The 19201-nt window shown below is 48.5% G+C and overlaps 1 protein-coding gene across 3 annotated transcripts in view; it reads left to right on the top strand.

Annotated features, from left to right (window-relative positions):
- Positions 1–363: 363 nt before the first annotated feature.
- The window catches only part of SPSB1 (splA/ryanodine receptor domain and SOCS box containing 1), a 40924-nt gene continuing 22086 nt past the window's right edge, over positions 364–19201 (top strand). Inside the window, exon 1 of one of the 3 annotated variants that reach the window (XM_066637130.1) lies at positions 364–411. The gene's annotated coding sequence lies outside the window, so the exon portion shown is untranslated. Of the gene's footprint in view, positions 412–5217; positions 5475–13146; positions 13261–19201 lie in introns of those variants that run through there. The other 2 variants (XM_066637127.1, XM_066637128.1) reach the window with 2 other exon arrangements.

Raw genomic sequence — 19201 nt, 5'->3', positions numbered from 1 at the left:
TTCCTAGCCACCCCTGGCATGGAATTTGCCACCTTCACTGCTGCAGCATGCTGGGTCAACATTTTTGTGGCACCATCCAACTCGATCCCAACATCTATTTGTCGCTGATGGCTCCAGTCCCCTTGTCTGCCTCAATGTTTTCAACCATGTGCTCCTCATATTCTCTTCTCACATCCCTTATGGCCAGCTCATATTTCTTTGACCAGAGTTTGTTCCTTTCTGTTCTCCTCTCTAGGGCAAGACTTGCATTCCCTGAAGTTGGCCACCTTGTCTGTTCTGCCTCCTTGTCTCCTCCTGCCCCATAATCCCTGCTGGCCTCCTCCTGGACTTGATGGCATCTTCCCTTCTCAGAGGTCCAAAGTCTGGTTGCTCTTCTGTCACTCTGCTTTGAAATAACCTCCATGCACTCTGGTAAGATTTGGCCCTCTTGACCTTCCTTTTCACTTTCCTTTTGACTAGTCCCTTCATTTTTTGGAAGTCCCCTTTTTTCGACACCCAGTGCTGGACTTCCATGAAAATCGTTCAGTTGGGTACATGTTGAACTTGAGAGCACCATGCTCCCTGTTCCGTCTTGCATCTGAGCATCATCAGCACCTGTCATTATGACTCAGATGTTTATGTAGGAGCTGCAGGTAATTTTTCTGCTCTTACTTAAAATGTGCGTTTGAGTTTGTAGGGTTTTTTCTAGCAGAACGTTCTTCTGTTGCAGACTGAAGCATGATACAGACTCACTCGCTTTCCAAAATCTGGAGCATCTCTGAGCATATGCAGAAATCTCCACCATCAAAGGAATGACCTTAAGAAAAAAAGACACTTCTGAACTTTGAGAGCCCAATCCTATGCATATCTACTTGGAAGTAAATCCCACTATTGTCAATGAGGTTTTACTCCCAGGAAAGTGTGTATAGGATTGCAGCCTTTATCCTGTGCAAATTATCTTTCTTTCTTTCTTTCTTTCTTTCTTTCTTTCTTTCTTTCTTTCTTTCTTTCTTTCTTTCTTTCTTTCTTTCTTTCTTTCTTTCTTTCTTTCTTTCTCAAAGATATTCATTTTCAAACACTACAAAACTCCCCAACACAATGTATGTTCAAAATGTGTGTGTTTATTTCTGGGCATGGTAATGTGACTTATGTAAGCCCCAGAACTGGAAAGGTAGGTGTAAGTTGCTTAATATTAATTAAATGGATGTGCAGATAGATATGGACCAAGGGTTATCAATAAGTACAGTCCAGAGCAGGTGAATGAGTCCTAAACATAAGAATGTTTGCTTGGATTCCTTCTGAACATTCGCACAGGGTGGAACAGTCCAGGTATCATGCCGAATTTTTTTTGGGGGGGGGGGAGCTGAATTTGCAAGGTGACTCTGAAATGTTACTTAAGCTACCATTCCATACACTCTTACTTGGGAGTAAGTCCCACTGAACTCAGTGGGGCTTATTCCTCTTTAGCCATGCTTAGGGTGGCACTGTTTGTTTGGAAATACTGTATACGGACAGAGTCTACGGGAAGCTGACGAGTGCTCTGGGACAGCAGGAGATCCTCCCAGAGTCCAGGTAAATGGCTTTGCTTGCAGCCTGTAATTGCTGAAAAACAGCATGGTTCAGGGTCAGGCTATGAGGATCCAGTCCAACGCTTCTTCAAAAGTTCACAAGCTGGACAAGAAGCAAAGAGCCAGCAACTAGTATTTAGGGATATACTGCGTAACTACATGGAGGCTCTATTTGGTTAATGATCTATTCCATGAATTCGCTTTGTCCTTTTAAAATTTGTCTTTAAGTAATCCAAATCTCTGGCTGCCACACCCATGAGTTACATCATGGTTACATCAAATTCATTAAGCAGTTGTGCAAACAAGTCCTTTCCTTGATAGTCACAGAACCTGTTGCTGATTTTCACGGGGTGAAAATGCCTCTGTGAAACTGGATCCTCTTTGCATTTACTCAGAAGCAAGCCCCATGGCTGTTCATGGAATGCAGGTGGCAAACCTCTGCCCGCCTCCTAAGGAGCAAGCCTTGCTGGCTCTACCAGAGTTTAACATGTTTAGCATCATGCCAGAATTCACTTTAACTCACTTTAACACCATGGAAGGAAGTTGCAACCAGACTTGCTCCCATTTGAGACAGTATAGAGCAGGAACATCAAACTCATTTCACCCAGAGGGCCAAAGTTAGCATTCATGGGCCCTGCTGAGGGCCTGGAAGTGACATCATTAAGCAGATGATTGCCAGAAATGAGCACTTTGATCTCACATAGAAACTCATAAGCTGCAAATGACAGATGTGCAAATCTTGTTCCTATTTCCATGATATGAGAGCCCAGGTATCAATCTGGGAGAGCCTGTAACGGGCCAGATAAATTGTTTTGGGGGGGGCCTGCATTTGGCCTGTGGGCCTTATGTTTGACACCCCTGGTGTAGAGATGGCAGTCTGTCCTGAGGCCTTACACAACACACAGTAGGGTTTATTTTTGAGTAAATGTGCATTGGGCTGTATTGTAAACTGCATTAAGCTGTATTTTAAAGCTTTTTAAAACTTTAGAATCACTTTACAATTATCTGGAAGGTTGCAATCCTATATACACACTTTCCTGGGAGCAAGTCTCATTGAACATAAGGGCACTTACTTCTGAGTAGACACACCTAGGATTGGGTTGTTCCTCTCTTTGATGTCAGTGGGGCTTACTTTTGAGTAAACCATGCACCTTCTGAAACAGACCTGCACGTAAAGGGGCCATTGATTTCAACAATGTTTACTTCAAAGTAAACTAGATGTAAGTAAAGTTTACTAGATGTAAGGTTACTAGATGTAAGTTACTAGATGTAAGGTTTACTTCAAAGTAAACTTTACTTAAACAAGGTTTACTTCAAAGTAAACTAGTAAACTGACAATCAGCCTGAAGAAAACACAGGTCATGGTTCAGGATGTGGACTCACCTCCCTGCATTACAATCTCTGCGCATGAACTGGAGGTTGTCCATGACTTTGTGTACCTTGACTCAACGATCTCCGACACTCTTTCTCTCGATACCGAGCTAAACAAACGCATCGGTAAAGCAGCTACCACGTTTTCCAGACTCACAAAGAGAGTCTGGTCCAACAAGAAGCTGACGGAACATATCAAGATCCAGGTCTACAGAGCTTGAGTCCTGAGTACACTTCTGTACTGCAGCGAGTCATGGACTCTTCGCTCACAACAGGAGAGGAAACTGAGTGCTTTCCACATGCGATGCATCCTCGGCATCACCTGGCAGGACAAAGTTCCAAACAACACAGTCCTGGAACGAGCTGGAATCCCTAGCATGTATTCACTGCTGAAACAGAGACGCCTGCGTTGGCTTGGTCATGTTGTGAGAATGGATGATGGCTGGATCCCAAAGGATCTCCTTTATGGAGAACTCGTGCAAGGAAAGCGCCCTACAGGTAGACCACAGCTGTGATACAAGGACATCTGCAAGAGGGATCTGAAGGCCTTAGGAGTGGACCTCAACAGGTGGGAAACCCTGGCCTCTGAGCGGCCCGCTTGGACGCAGGCTGTGCAGCATGGCCTTTCCCAGTTTGAAGAGACACTTGGCCAACGGTCTGAGGCTAAGAGGCAAAGAAGGAAGGCCCACAGCCAGGGAGACAGACCAGGGACAGACTGCACTTGCTCCCAGTGTGGAAGGGATTGTCACTCCCGAATCGGCCTTTTCAGTCACACTAGACGCTGTTCCAGAACCACCATTCAGAGCGCAATACCATAGTCTTTCGAGACTGAAGGTTGCCAACATGAACTTCAAAGTAAGCAGTATGGCTTGTGAACATTGTCAGTGCACACCTAAGCATTAAACAGGCCTCCTCAGAAGTCATAGACTCACTGAATTCAATGGGTTTTGTTTTGCACTAAGCACTAAGTTTTGCAGGTAGTCTTGCTGCAGAGTGCAACTTAGCACTTTGCACCCCCTTCTAGCTACGCCACTGGAATGAGTCCTGTTACCATCAGCTGCATTTATGCATGAGGAGGCGTAAGTGACCCTAAGCCAATGGTTCCCAAACTGTGGGTCCGTGGCCCACCAATGGGTCCCAACCCAATTCTGATGGGTTATGAAACTGACAATTTGACTTGACTGTGACTAATTAGATTAGACCAGTGGTTCTCAAACTTTTAGCACCAGGACCCACTTTTTAGAATGAGAATCTGTCGGGACCCAATGGAAGTGATGACATGACTGGAAGTGACATCATCAAGCAGGAAGAATTTTAACAATCCTAGGCGGCAATCCTACCCACACTTACCCAGGAGAAATTCCCATTTACTATCCTTGTCAAAAGCATATACAGAGTAGATTGTTAAAAGTACATTTGTTTACAGATCTGTGAACTGCTCTCTGCCCCAAAAGGCTTACAGTGTAGATCAGTGGTTCTCAAACTTTTAGCATCGGGACCAACTTTTTAGAATAAGAATCTGTCAGGACCCACGGGAAGTGATGTCATGACCAGAAGTGACATCATCAAGCAGGGAAATTTTTAACAATCCTAGGCTGCAATCCTACCCACACTTGCCCAGGAGTAAGTACTATCATTGTTAAAAGCATATACATTGTAGCCTGTTAAAAGTTCAGATCTGTCACATTTTCCCAAATGCAGTCACGTACCAGGGTAGCATCAAGCCTAATATAGTCAAAATAAAATATTGAAATGAATGGGGACCCACCTGAAACTGGCTCACGACCCACCTAGTTTGAGAAACACCGGATTAGACTATATGCATCCAGGTTAAACTATCTGCTACCTGGGGGGAAGCACTACGGCTACATAACCTTTATTGCCACTGAGGCTTGAGTGGCTGGTAAAGCTTTTTGGTTCGTGGGTCCCGATGCTCCAAAGTTGGGGAGCCACTCCCCGAAGCAGGATCCGTCGATTGCCTCCCAAGTCCAAGTGCAACTGTCTTGGCAGCCCAAGCCCATGCCTGTCTACTCAGAAGCAAGTCCCATTCTGTTCAATGAGACTTACTCCCAGGAAAGTCTGCCCAGGATTGCAGCCGGTGGCTCTGTGCCTGCTGCCGCGCTTTGCAGCGGAGTGCCATTGATTGCAGGGGGGCTGACTCGCGAGGAGGCGTGCGTGGGGGATCGCAGCCCCCCCCCCCGCCTGCTGCAACGGTAGCAGCTCCCTCCCTCCCCCCCTCCCGAGGCCCCTTTAAGAGGAGGAGCTGGGAAGGCTGCTGGGAGTTCGTGGGCCTCATGTGATGAGCCTGGCTGGGCTCTCTGGCTGGGCTGCCTCCCCTTCTGCGCGCGATGCGCACCCCTGGGCGCCCCACCCCGGACGGGGCATGCGGGGGACGCACCCCTTGCAAGTAGTCGCGGCTGCCTGGCCAAGGAGGGCGCCTCCCCTGCGCGGAGCGGTCCCGATCTCGGCCCCCCTTTCCTGCCGCGGAGCCAGCGGAGCCCCCAGCGCGGGGTGGAAGGTCTACCTCGGGATGCTCTACCCCGCGTTCTCCCCGAGGTAAGAATGGGGCTGGCCTGACTGAGAAAAGGGAGCCTCTTGGTTAACAGCGCGAGGGGCGTCTTGGTTTGGATCGGGCCCTTTAGCCCCCCCAATATTTACTCCGGAGTAATTACCCCGGGGTTGCACTCCCTGCTCTGTTGCAAACGCTGCGCGGTGCCTGTCTTCTAGGGTTGGTTTATGGGGACTGTAGCAGTCGCCTTGGGCGCTGCTGCCATCTGAGTAAGCCCCAGTGAACGTGGGGACTCTCTCGGTACACGCGTATGTTGCAAGCGTGTCTGCTGCTAAGGAACCGGCAGGGCCGCCTGACACGTGTCTGTTCAGAAGTACAGCGGGTGGGTGTGGTTTGCAGCAGCCTGAGTGTGGGTTGACTCCAGATACCAACCCGGATCAGAAGGATGTGGTCTTGTGAATACACCTGTAAGGGGTTAACGTGCCTGTGTTGGACGCAGAGGGAAAGTGGCGGGCTGCCTTTCCCACCTGTGGCTGGTGTGTGTTGCAGAAACACATAGGCAGCCCTGTGGACACGATCCAGCAGAGAGCTGTGCAATGCTTCTGAGAACCTTTGATTCTGTCTGGGGAACTCCCATCCACTGGAACACGAGAGACGAGAAGGCGATAATTATGTGTTGCTGCCATTTGCAGTCACAAGACTATTGAATACCACATGCCGAAGAATAAAACATCACGTAGGAGTCGAATTGGCACCGTGGCACAACACCTGCCCTGTGTTTCTTGGTTCCCAAAGTGCTTCCTATCTGCAGATTGTCTGGATTCCTTAGCTTGGGATGATCCTCCATGGGAAACTATTTGGGCTCTGGAAGGCTTTGATCAGGTCCCTCTTCCCACCGGCCTTGTGAGATAGGCTGCTGGAGAAACAGCCTGTCCCCAGTTCTCCATCCTGTTTCTGCCTTCTGGTCAGGGCTGGTTGTGAGAATATGTTCCCAGTCTTCTTTGGTGCCTCCATCACGTTCCTGGAGGCCGGGGAATTTTCCGCAGGCCTCCGTGCTCTTACAGTCTCATTTTCCAGCTGGAGAATTACTTGCCCAGAGGCCACCCAGTGAGGCAGACAGACCCACTTGAGCTGGGAACCCAGCCGGCCCTGTAGCTGAACCCCCAAGTTTGGGAAAGAGAGCAAGTTCCTCTTGGCTGTTGCAGGGTGGGGGCTTTGGAGTGGGGAGAGGGGGGGGAAAAGTTCTTCAAGGATGTCGCTTGCCTGTCTCCACTAGGTTGGAGGAGCCTAAGAAATGCTGCAAATATTTGTTTTGGGTTCAGGAGACATCTTCATAGATGAAACTGTTTGAAGCGCCTTCTTTGCAAAGAATGGGGTGTTTTAGTGTGTAAAAGCAACTAAGGGGGGTGCAGTGGTGTGGAGATGGACCCTGGGTTTGTTCCTCTTGCAAATGAGACCTAGGAACGCATCATTGAAGTTGCACCAGGAAGGTCAAAAAGAAGGTGCACTTTCCTCCAAGGTGGGACTGACTTGTGGAACTCAGTGCCACAAGATGGTGCATTGGCCTCTAGCCTAGATGACTTGGAAGGGAGATTGAACTAATACATAGAAGCCTGTATATCAACTGCTGCCAGTCATTGAGGCCAGGTGATGGGGGAAGGCGAGAGGGGGCTACTTGCTTGTGGATTCCCCTGAAGCAGCATCTTTAAGTTTCTGAGCTGTGAACTAAGATGGTTCCTGATCCAAATCTCATCTCTAATCTGGCCCTTGATCTCATCTCCACCCCAGCCTGCAATGTATGTTTAGTATTGAGTGAATGTCTGCCTACCTTACCAGGTCGTTGTTGGAATTAATGGGAGGTAAATGTAGTTGAATGTATGGGGTCTGCAGAGTTGCGACTTGGTTGGACAACAAGGTCAACAAGGGGTTCTAATTCCAATTAGTCTAGCAATAGCAGTGACACCCATCCATTCGCTCGCCCTATCCTCTGCTGAAAAATTGGAATGGGAGGACTTGGAGGGGGTTCATGTGTGAACAAACTGTTTGAACTCACGTAGCTCTGGAAACAGGTTATTAAACTTTGTACATGCTCAGAAGCAGCCTGTTCATTCTAAATATGACTACCATCACCTCTGTTTTGCACCTGGGTCCATTTGATTTGCCTCCAGCTTCTAGTTAGAAATAAAGTAGCTCTTGCAAGTCTGAGTTCGCCTACTCCTTCTTTAAAGGATCGTCACACACCCCCTTTTGCTGTTCTCACTTTTTGAAATCTTGAAGAGGATTTCGTGAGCAAACTTTATAAGTGCATCGAACGTTGCGACAAGATGTGCCACTTAGTCCCTGTGGGGCAGTGCAACTGAGAGGCTGAGGAAAAGCATTCTTTGCACTGACTTTTCTCACGAGAAGCATTCAAGGAAGCCTCCCTGTAATTGCTGCTGACTGATTAGCCGGTGGCTTGAGCAAGAGCAAGTTTCCTTGATCATGCACAAGGATGATTAGCATACAGCTGAGAAACACTTCCCAGCCAAAGGTCATCCGGCACAGCAGTGTGCGTGTGGCTCTGAAAGGCAAGTGTGGAGAGGCATCGCCTGGTTTTAAAATGCAAGCGCATTGAAGGGAGGGATTGTCTGCTCTTGTGGTGGGCATGGGGGGGTGGCCTGCTTCTGCCCTTCCCCCGGCAGCAAGAATGCCTGACTGCTTCCCGCAGTGCAAGTGGATGGTGTGCGCACTGTTGGGGGCAAATTCTTCCCTGCTCAAGCTTCCCCGACATGTTTATTGGTTGGATCTAGCACAAGGTCTTTGTCCTCACTACCACATCCAAGGTTGCAGCCTTGCCCTTCCTTTCCCCTCAGGCCCCCAATCTACTGTATCTCTGCCAGTGCTCTTTTTTCCCCTACAACTCTACAATATTGACACCAGCTATAAGTCCTGTAGGAGTTTGGAGGTGGAGGGGTTTCCTCTTTAGATCCTGTTGGTGCCTGCTTCTGGGAAGGGTAAAATCTTAGGTTGACATCTGGCAACCCAGGTATGAGGCAGCAGTACTGTCCCTGCTTTCCTGAGAGTAAGCCCCATTGGACACAATGGGACTTACTTCCGAGTAATGTATGATTGAGTTGTAGATTGCATAGGATGCCACCCTTGTTTTTTGGCATCCTGTAAAACGTAAAGCCCAATCCTATGCATGTCTGGAAGATGCAGTGAGAATTTTGGGCCTGCCGTGTGCATAATCTCAAAGGAGGCTCCTGGTGGCATCTCTCCATGACTCCTTGTCCCGGCCTTGCCTCCTTCTGGTTGGCCTGATCTTGCCCCAGCTCTGCCGGGGTGGGGGGGAGGGTGATTGGGCTTGTTCAGCTGCTTCCAGTGTGGGCATGCAAGATGGAATGGGGGCTTGTCTCTGTATGAGTGTCTGCTCTAGGCTTCCCTCTGTGCAATCCAGCACAGGGCAGATGTGTTCTACTCCTGTAAGGGCAAATAAAACCTTGCATGAAACTGCTTGTTCCCTCTGATGATTAAAAATACCGGAGGAAAGAGTGTGGTGAATCCTCTTCTTTCTGATCGATTGTGCTGGCTGAAGCAGCTGAATGGATTCCACTTCTTATCTCCTTGATTCTGCTGCCTTTTGCAGAGTATGGTACGTCCATTGCTCTGTGCCAAGGTTTCCCCCCCTCTCCCAGACTAAATATGTGGCTGTTTCACACAGTGATCCTGTTGTACTGTATGGACCTCGCTCGATGTGCGCTGTTCGTGGGGGGGAAATCTTGTTTAATCAGACAGCTGTTAATAACCTAACTGGAGGAACAAGTAACTTTGGGCCATGGGTGCCTGCTCCGTTGTCTGAAGGTTTGCACTTCAGAACATCTGTTCCTGTGAGGCTCAGATGGCTTTGCGCATGACTTGCTCTGATGTTTAGAGCAGTGTTTCTCAAACTGTGGGTCGGGACCCACTAGGTGGGCCGTGGGCCAATTTCGGGTGGGTCCCCGTTCATTTCAATATTTTATTTTTAATATATTAGACTTGATGCTACTATGGTATGTGCCTGCATTTGAGGAAATGTTACAGACCTGTACTTTGAACAAGCTACTATGTATTTTCTTTTAACAATGATAGTAAATGGGACTTACTCCTGGGTAAGTGTGGGTAGGATTGCAGCCTAGGATTGTTAAAAATGTTCCTGTTTAATGATGTCACTTCCGGTCATGACATCACTTCCAGTGGGTCCCAAGAGATTCTCATTCTAAAAAGTGGGTCCCAGTGCTAAATGTGTGAGAACCACTAGTTTAGAGTGAACCGCACAGAACAGTTCATCTTCTTTTCCATTGGTTCCAGTGGTGTATTTTTCAACGTGATCTACACTAGCATTTATGCACAGGCTTTTTTTTGTTGTTGTTATAGGGTGTGTGGAATAACGGTTGTCATTCTGAGAACATTGGCTTGGAGTTTCTAGTTGGTACAAGTTTCTAGTAGGCTTGGAGTTTCTAAACAAGTTTCTAGTCCTTAAGACTGAAAATGTAGAAATATTGCAAACTGCCTTCCTGAGTCAGGCCCTTGTTCTGTCTAGTTCAGCATAGTCAGCACTGACTGGCAGCATCCAGGGGTATTTATTTACTTATTTTTTGGGGAGGAGAGACGGTCTTTCCCACCCAACATAAGAACCTTGTTGAATCAGGCCAATGACCCATCTAGGCCAGCTTCCTGTATCTCACAGTGGCCCACCAGATCTCTCAGGGAGCACATAAGACAACTGGGTCCTGGTGCCCTCCCTTGCATCTGGCATTCTGAGATAATTTGCTTCTAGAATCAGGAAGTTGCACATACCCACCATGGCTTGTAATCTGTGATGGACTTTCTTCCAGAAATCTGAAAGGCATCTAGGCCAGACGCCATCACCACATCCTGTGGCAATGAGTTCCATAGTCGAATTATAAGAACCCTAAGCACTGTAGCCTTTCCTCATCAGGGAGGTGCCCCGGCCCAGTAATCCTCACCCTACCTAGACATGCTACCAGGGATTGAACCTGGGACCCTCCTGCATGCACAGTGGGGCTCTCCCTCTGAGTTTCAGACCCCTCCCTGAATGGAAAGCTATGGCTGCAGGTATCCACAGGGAGAATGTGTGTTCTTGTCACCTGAGCTGCATTCCTGATGGCCATGATCTGGTTCCCCTCCTGCACCTTCCTTCATAGCAAGCAACAAAGCAGACCTTTTGTGTCAATGTGCCTGAGTCAGGTTGCCCTGGGCCCAGTCTACAAGTCATCTCTGCACATAAGCCTTTTCTCCTTGGAGCCATTCTAGATCACCCTGCAATGACGTCTTCTCATTCGTTCCAGTGCGCTGTGCACCGGTTATTCCCAGATATTGGCCCACTGACCTCTGGTCTCCTCTATGATCTCTGCCTCTTAAGATGTCACTTTTGGAAGGCTCTTCTGGATTCTGTGGCTCTCTTTTTAGGGCAACTGTCTTGTAGTAATGAATTTTCTCTCTCTGCTGGTGGAGCAGGAGGGACAGACAATTCATTACTACAGGCAGTTGCCCTAGAAGCCAAGCCATAGAACCTGGTAGAATGTTTCAACCATTTTTAATCACTGTGCAGCACACCTGTGGACCTTCCACAACACACTAGTTGCAAATCACTGCACTAGTGTGACACGGAATGAGTCATGGCTTAGTGCTTGAGCTTCACCCTCAGACCACCCTGAATGGCATCTCCAGATAGGGTGGGAAAAACCACCACCACCACCCCTAGAGTGATGCTGCCTGGCTGTGTAGGGCCATCCAACCTAGGTGGACCAATGGTGTGACTTGTGGATGGCAATATTTGGTTGCCTTTTTCACCTCTGTGGCTAGAAAGATGGGGGTGCAAAAGTTTGACACAAATTCTGCTGTCGTGGCTTGCAAGAGGCTGTAGTTGAAATCAGAAGTGGGAAGGGTACATGGAAACAGTTTCCGGAATGGCTAAATGCACGTTGCTGAAGGACAGGCAGAAGTTCAGAAGTCTATGGCTCAGGCAGGTGTTAACCACCATCAGTGAGAAACAGGCTGAAGGTTTTGGCTTAATCCTATTAGCTTCCCAAAGACTGTTGCGTCTTCTGCCTTCTAGAAATTAGTTTCCTTGTTCTTAAGCAGGGATCTCCAAACCTCGGCCCAGGGGCCAGATGCAGTCCGCAGCAAGCCTCTTTCCGGCCCACGGCCAGCCTCTTGTCCCCTGAAAGCCTCTGGCCCACTTAACTGAACATGACCAGAGCTATGCTCTGATTGTGTCTGGAGGGTATTCTGAGGGCCAGAAAGGTTGAATGAATGAGCCCATTCATTCATTGATTCACTCATCTAAGTTCCATCTCTAATTTACTTATTTAAATTTTATATTTAATTCCCCCCCCCCCCGGCCCTCCACACCACGCCAGACATTTGATGCAGCCCTCTGGCCAAAAAGTTTGGAGACACCCTGCTCTTAAGCACTGAACTTTCAGAAGGGGTTGATCCTTTTTTCCAATGAAGCTCTTCCTTCTGGGTGTAGGGCTTGTGGCTTTTGAAATGCTAAACAAAGCTGCGAACTAAGATTGAGGCAGGTTTACTGCTGGTAGATATAGCAGGACTTGGTCTGCGAAAGGGCTGGACTTTATAACTCGCCTGCGGTGTCGAGACTTGGCATGGTGCAGTCTTGTGGAAGAATGGTTCCCCAAGACACTAACCTTCCAGCCTTCGTGCCTCTGAGTTGCTGGGCATGCAGATGCCTTGAGAATAGCACTGATTCCAGTGCTTGCTCGTCTAGAGGTGATTCTCATTCATCCTAGGAGAGTAGCTATGCCCAAACCCTGAATGATGTCCTATAGACTATTGCCTTGGTCTTATTCAATCTCTGGACAGTGATTCAGTAATGAGGAGGGATCATGAGCTATCCACAGCCTCCTCTGAGAAAATTGTATCTCCCCTCCTTTGGCTACAGATAATCTTGCACTAAACCTGTTAAGCAGAACAGGTTCCAAGCAATTCCGTGCCTGGATGAGGGAATTGGGGGGGGGAGGGGTTACTTGAACTTCCAAGAGGTGACCTCAAAGTATTGCTGGCTGAAAAGCAAACCCCCTTGCATGGGGGGGGGAGTATGCATCCAACAGCACAAGAACAGAGAAAATGACACGACCACATGTCTGTCTAGCAGCGGGTGTTGTGGGGAGGTGTGCTTGCAGTTTCAGCTGTTGGAGGCTCGGATGTGGCCTAGACTTGCCTGCCCAGATCAGTGGGTGCCTGCACTGCTGAACCCTGCCTCATCGGCTGTGAGATCGGAAGTGGGGAGGGTTTTCTCGGCACATTCCCTGCTTACCGATAAGAGCCCCTGTTGCCAGTTGTTCTTGGACAGCTTCTGTCTGTTTGGAGCCCCGTTTCACCCCTTGCCAGGGTAGTGACTAATTTGTGTGTCAGTTTCCTGATAGTTTCAACTCCCAGAGTTTGAAGGACTGCTGAGCTTTTGTGAAGGGGAAACATTTTGTTCCTCTCTACCGAGGGATGGACGGCCTGCCTGAAAGGGCCGAGCTTCCAGACTGGAAGGTGGAGGCTGATTTGCATTTTAAGTGCTGTTGCCTCCTACATAGCCAAACGTGTATATAGCCTTTTCCCGGCACAGGGCAAGTAGCACGCATGGTGAGAAGACTCTGCTTCCGTGGCTAAGCTCTTGCTTTTCCTCGAAGGGCCAGGAGGAGACATCTTGCAGTTGGGAGGTGCTGCTTAATCCACGGAGCTTCACCCTCTGCCCTCGCCAAATTGGCTTGCCTCAAGCCAGGAGTGTCAGCTCTTGCCTCAAGCCCAGACCAACAACGTCCAGCTGCTGCATCCGGAAAAGTATGGGTGCTGTGATGTTTGTGTTGTGTGCAAGTGCCTTCTGTTTTTCAGCTGCAGTGTTGTGCAAGCAATGTTGTACACGGGTGAGGATCCGGAGTCATGTCTCCTTGCCCCAAGAGCCCACAGGCCAGGAGCATGGCTGTGTTCTTGGTCACCATGGTCACTCACTCTTGGTCACTCACCATGGCCCACACGTGTTCATTTGTGTATCGGTCAACTGTAGCTGTTTTTGCAAAACAGGGTGACTTGCTGGAGGAATCTCTCTTCCCCTCAAACCCCCCTTTTCTCATATCGGTGGAGCTCCAGGTTCCGCTTTTGTTTGGCAATGTAACTCGACCGGTGAGGGCAGCAGCTGGCTTGCAACCACCATGTCCTCAGTGTTGAGCAGAATCTTTGTGGTCTTGATGAGAGTTTGACATCCACTGCAAAGGAATATGGCTTGCCAGCTCGGCATGGTGTGTTTTGCTTCTGTTTGTTCCTGGAATCCGGAGGTTCCAGGGCATGTGGGCATAAACAATAAAAATAAAAATCAGGTTTGCTTTTAGCTAGATTAAATTTCTAGCTTTGAATTGGTGGGGAGGTGGAGTCTGGGGGGAAATCGGTATGTCTTCTCACTGTGCCGTGCTCACTCGCTGCAATTGTGATTTCTGTTGCTTGTGAAACAGAACTCCCACTGGTTCTTACTGCTCCAAAGTCCCCTCTGATGTCAGTGGGGCTTCCCAGGTGACACACATAAGGGGTTGATTCAAACTAGAGTCCCTCGATAGTTAAGGGGACTGGCTTTTTCAGTGCTATATCACTGGTGAGTTAAGGAAGCAAGTGTGGCTAAACTGTGCATGTACAAGAAGAGCCACGCAAGGACCCTGTGAGATGTGAGGCTGAGAGATGGTCAGCCCTCAGTAGCCCAGGGCATTTGGCTCAGCAGAGGATTTGAATCCAGTTCCTTGCTGTCCTAGTCAGGCAGCCTAACCACTGCTTCTTGCTAGAGCAGTGTTCCTCAAACTGTGGGTCGCGAGCTGATTTCAGGTGGGTCCCCATTCATTTCAATATTTTATTTTTAATATATTAGACTTGATACTACCATGGCAAGTGACTGCATTGGGGAAATGTTAAGATCTCTACTTTTAACAGGGTAATCTGTATGTTCTTTTAAAAGTGACAGTAAATGGGACTTATTCCTGGGTAAATGTGGGTAAGGTTGCAGCCTTGGGTTGTTCAAAATTTTTCTGCTTGATGATGTCACTTCCGTTCATGACATCACTTCTGGTGGGTCCCAAAAGATTCTTATTCTAAAAAGTGAGTCCCAGTGCTAAATGTTTGAGAACCACCGCGCTAGGATATTGAAAGCAGCACCCTTCCCCGCCCTGCCCCCCAGTGAGAAAACACCTTCTTGGTTTTGATGTCGAAAAGGATAACTTTTGCCTTCATCCCACAAGGGAAAACCTGAAAGGAAGATACGAACTGGGAGAAGGGGCAAGTCTATTCTGTCGAAATCAAAGTCCACTATCAGGATCACCTTGACCTTTTATATGCACTGTGGCTGCATTTTGTCACCTCCCCAACAGTCAGGTCTTTGTTTTGCAAAGGTCATGGGGGGGCGCTGGAGGGGAGTTCTTGTATGATGTGATTGGTTGGAATTATTTGGAAGCTTGGTTTGCACAAATAAGGGGAGGGCATGCGATAGAGTGGCTGTCTCTATCCTGTAGATTCTGTTCAATTTGCAGCAGATGAGATTTGTGCGCGATGGTGGATTATGTAACATGTGGTATTTTCCAAGAGATGAGTGGGCAGCAGTGGCTTAGCTAATGATCGTGCAGCCCGGTGCCAAGTTCAATATGTTGCCCTGGTAGTGATGTCACAACCAGAAGTTACATCACGCCTGGGCTTTTAAAAAAGTGAAAATTGGGAGGAACCCACCTTCTTCCCCCAGCAGCTCACCCCCCACTTGCTCTGCTGTCTCCCCCCAGTCAGTGGCACAGCTAAGGCATCTATCTGCTACCTGGGGTCAAAGATTTTGTAGCCCCCCCTGCACGACAAAATCAAATTTAATTAAATAAATAAAAAGTTATTGGTTCCACGCTGTATCATAACATCTCATTGGCACTCAGAAAAATCAGTCTCACAGATCAGTTTGGAGTTAAGCAAATCCACTTTTTGTTCCACAAGGCAGTTGTGTTTTCATTTTCTGGTTAATTGGTCATAACGTTTGATAGCATATATATATTCCAGTGCAGTTTGTTGCACTGCATTTGGCATTAAATTACCTTTCCAATGATATATAACAGGGGTGTCCAAAGTTTTTGGCAGGAGGGCCACATCATCTCTCTGATACTGTGTCGGGGGCCAGGGAAAAAAATAATTAATTCACATTTGAAATTTGAATAAATTTACATAAGTTTACATAAATGAATATATTAAAGATGAACTTATATGAATGAATGAAGGTCTTGCAGTAGCTTAAGGCCTTGCACAAAGCAAGGCTGGCCTTTCCTTTGCTGCCGTGAAAGGCCTTTCCCTTCACAGATGAGAAACAGCAAGCAGTGTAGGAAGCCCTCATCCCACAGCTCACGAAAGAGGTCGAACAGTCACCCTCACACTGAGAGCAATTGCGTTGGGCCAGTGCGGGCTCCAACAGAACTCTGGAGGGCCAGAGGCTCATTGGAGACTGGGGGCTCCCTGAGGACCACATTGAGAGACCTCGAGGGCCGCATGTGGCCCCAGGGCTGGGGTTTGGGCACCCCTGATATATAACATGATGGTATTGTTCATACATACCAAGATTTTTACAATTTTGGTCACTAGTGTCAAGCTGAGCTTGTTGCCCCCCTAAAGCTTGATGCCCATAGCTAAGGGGGTGCAACTGCTACCCCCTGCACCCCCTTAGCTATGCCACTGGTGGGCAAGTCTCTGCCCTGAGGGCATCACAATCTAGGAATAGAAACAAGAGTAAGGACATAGGAAGGGAGTGGCTGAGGGGTAAGCATAGGAGTGCTGCATGGCTCAGGTATGTTGACTTAGGAAATTGCTTCCTAATGAGCCCAGACCATCTGGCCCATCAAGACTGGCAGCAGCTTCTCCAGGCTTCCATGGTGGCCTTCCCTGGCAGTGCTGAGATCTGAACCTGGCCCCTTCATGCGGATCTTGGGCTCTGCCGCATTAAGGTGTGGCCACTGGAGTTGCCATTTCACTGAAACGGCACATGCTGCTAGATGTTTAGTGTGGTGTTTTTATTTAGCAATTTTGTGTGTGTTTCTAGCCAAGGCAGGCTGAGCATGGTTGGAATTAACAAAGCAGCAAATGGGTTTCCTTCCAAGCAAAGTGATACTGCAAGGCCTCTCCTCTTGAAATAAGTTGGCACCCTCCATTTGGCATTTTGCAATAGCCTAGAGCCTAACTTCGTGATCAGAGGCCATGTGTCACCAGCAATAAGAGCTTGGCTCAGTGTTGCACAGATTTGGCCAGCCCTGGTGGTTTTTTCAGGGCCCTTTCCTGCTGTGAGAGAGGCCAGCAGTGCAGCAGGGAGTCTGTGACACCCACGTGTGGAGCGTCATTGCTGTGTTTTTCTAAAGGTCCTCTGTTATCAGGTTCCACGGGAAGCCTGCTGCTTTGAGCACCCATTGAACTGACAACCCATTTGCAAATCAATGGGTTGATCAACCCATTTGCTGAGTCACCTTCCCAGTCACAGGCTTAGCAACACAGCATTAATTCCATGGCCGAAACAATCAATGCAGGCACGTGGAACATTGGCACTCCGGGATCAACAATCTGGAGCTCTTGCCTTCCATGACAGAAGTCCATGGATTTCCCCCTGTGTGTGAGCTCAACCACACATGGAGTTCCCTGTGGCTGTGTGCATCCTCATGTCTCCAGCTGAACTGCTGGGAACGTTGGCTGTAGTTGAGTTGATTGGTGGGCCTCCATGGGCAGAAGCAGTCTACCCCTGAATTCCAGGTGCTGGGAGCAAACTGGGAGGGTCGCCTCAAGCAAGTTGCTGGACTAGTTGAGCCTTGGACAGATGTGGCAAGCCAACTGATGCTGATGCGATGGTTGCTCAATTGCCTGGGGCGGTTTGGTTGTGGTATTGATTCATGATATTGATTGTGAAGGGGAGAAGGAACTGAGTGGATTGAAGACACCTTGTGGAGGGGCTGGGGGGCTAGGTAGTACTAAATCTCTTTGCTTCTGTGTGTCTCCACTTCAGCAATCCTTGTGTCTTGGTGCGAAAGCTACTGCTGCAAATGCTTTAAGCTTCCTGCGCACACCCCCTCCTTACGATGCTTTAGAATGCAAGACAGCAAGTCCCTGCCCTGAGGGGCCTACAGTCAATAACTGAACACAGGATAAAGATGGGGGAAGGAGTAAAAGGGGAGGAATCCGGGTCCAGTTTGAGTCAAACAGTTTGATTTGCTAACCAAGCGATACTCATGGCCTCTGCCAACTGCCTGCCCTCCTCTGTCTGAGTTCTAAGCTATTCAGAGTGTGCTTGAGGGACAGCATAGTTCATAGGTTCTGGGTTAGGCAGCAAGGTGAGAAATGAACAGTCTGTTCTGATGTAAGGAAGGGTCTCCACCATCACTAACCTTCTCAAAACTGGCAGGGGAAGTGAGACCTCAGGGTCAGGCTTTGTGCAGTGCAGTATCACTGTTCTGCTCTCCAGGGGACTATGAGGTACTCGTCCCAGGCGAGTGGGTTCATGGGTGCCCAGGAGGAATTCATGATGGTACCTCTATCCCTGGAACTCCTCGCTGTGTGAAAATTGGGAGCACAAAAAATATCCATGATGGCTGTTCAGTGCTAGTAGATTTTAGCCATGTAAATCTTTTTTTTTTAAAAATGCACACCCTTTGTAGTTGCTAATCCAAAAGGCAGAGCTGGCGGGGAGGGGGGCCTTCTAAAATCTGAGCTCTGGCATAATGGAGGGTCAACCAGAGAAGCTTTTTCCCTTTTTTCTTCTCCTTGCTTCATGTCTGGCTGGCTGGAAAACAAGAGGGAGCTTGTAAAACCCATGAATGGTGAATACTTCATTCTCCTAACCTGTCCTGCTAGCCCAGTGTCCCTTCTGAAAAAAACTTGTTTGCATCTAGCAAAAGGGCAATGCCCCTGAGGCAACAGAAGGTTCATGCTTGTGTGTGTCTTGATTGTCATGACTGAAAAAAACTCGCATGGAAAAATACTAGGAAAAAGTGCTGTGGTAGGCGTCCTCCCATCCAGCACCTTATCCCGCAGAATGTCAGAAGCCCCCAGGCAAGCCTCTCTTCCCTGTTGCTTTCCGGCAACGAACTGAATGTGGAGGCTCTATAGAAGCTCCTGTGATGAGCAGCCATTGACAGAGCTACCCTCCATTAAACTTGTCCAGTCCCTTCCTTGAAGCTGTAAGTTAATAGCCATTGCCAAATCTTGGGGCAATGAGTTCCATAAGTGAATGATGTTCTGTGTGAAGAAATTCTGGGTTTGTCAATCCGGAATCTCCCGCCTGTCATTTTCAGTGGGTGACTTCTAATGTTTCCTAGAAGTGGGTGGGAAAATGGCTCTCCTCCCCAGCATGCCTCATGTAAACACACACGGCATGCATACCTTTCCACCCCTGCAAACCCCTCCCACGCTGGAGTCACAGGGTTACAACTGAACCATAGTCATCAAACTGTATTACATTCAGTTGTCAGTCAGTTGGCAACCTTCAGTCTCGGAAGACTCTGGTATCGCGCTCTGAAAGGTGGTTCTGGCACAGCGTCTAGTGTGGCTGAAAAGGCCAATCCGGGAGTGACAATCCCTTCCACACCGGGAGCAAGTGCAGTCTGTCCCTGCTCTGTCTCCCTGGCTGTGGGCCTTCCTTCTTTGCCTCAGACTGTTGGCCAAGTGTCTCTTCAAACTAGGAAAGGCCATGCTGCACAGCCTGCCTCCAAGCGGGCTGCTTTGTATTACGTTGTAGGCTTCTGAG

The sequence above is a fragment of the Tiliqua scincoides genome, chromosome 9, assembly GCF_035046505.1.
Source record: "Tiliqua scincoides isolate rTilSci1 chromosome 9, rTilSci1.hap2, whole genome shotgun sequence".
Taxonomy (NCBI): Eukaryota; Metazoa; Chordata; class Lepidosauria; order Squamata; family Scincidae; genus Tiliqua; species Tiliqua scincoides.
This window is presented reverse-complemented; position numbering and strand designations above follow the sequence as displayed.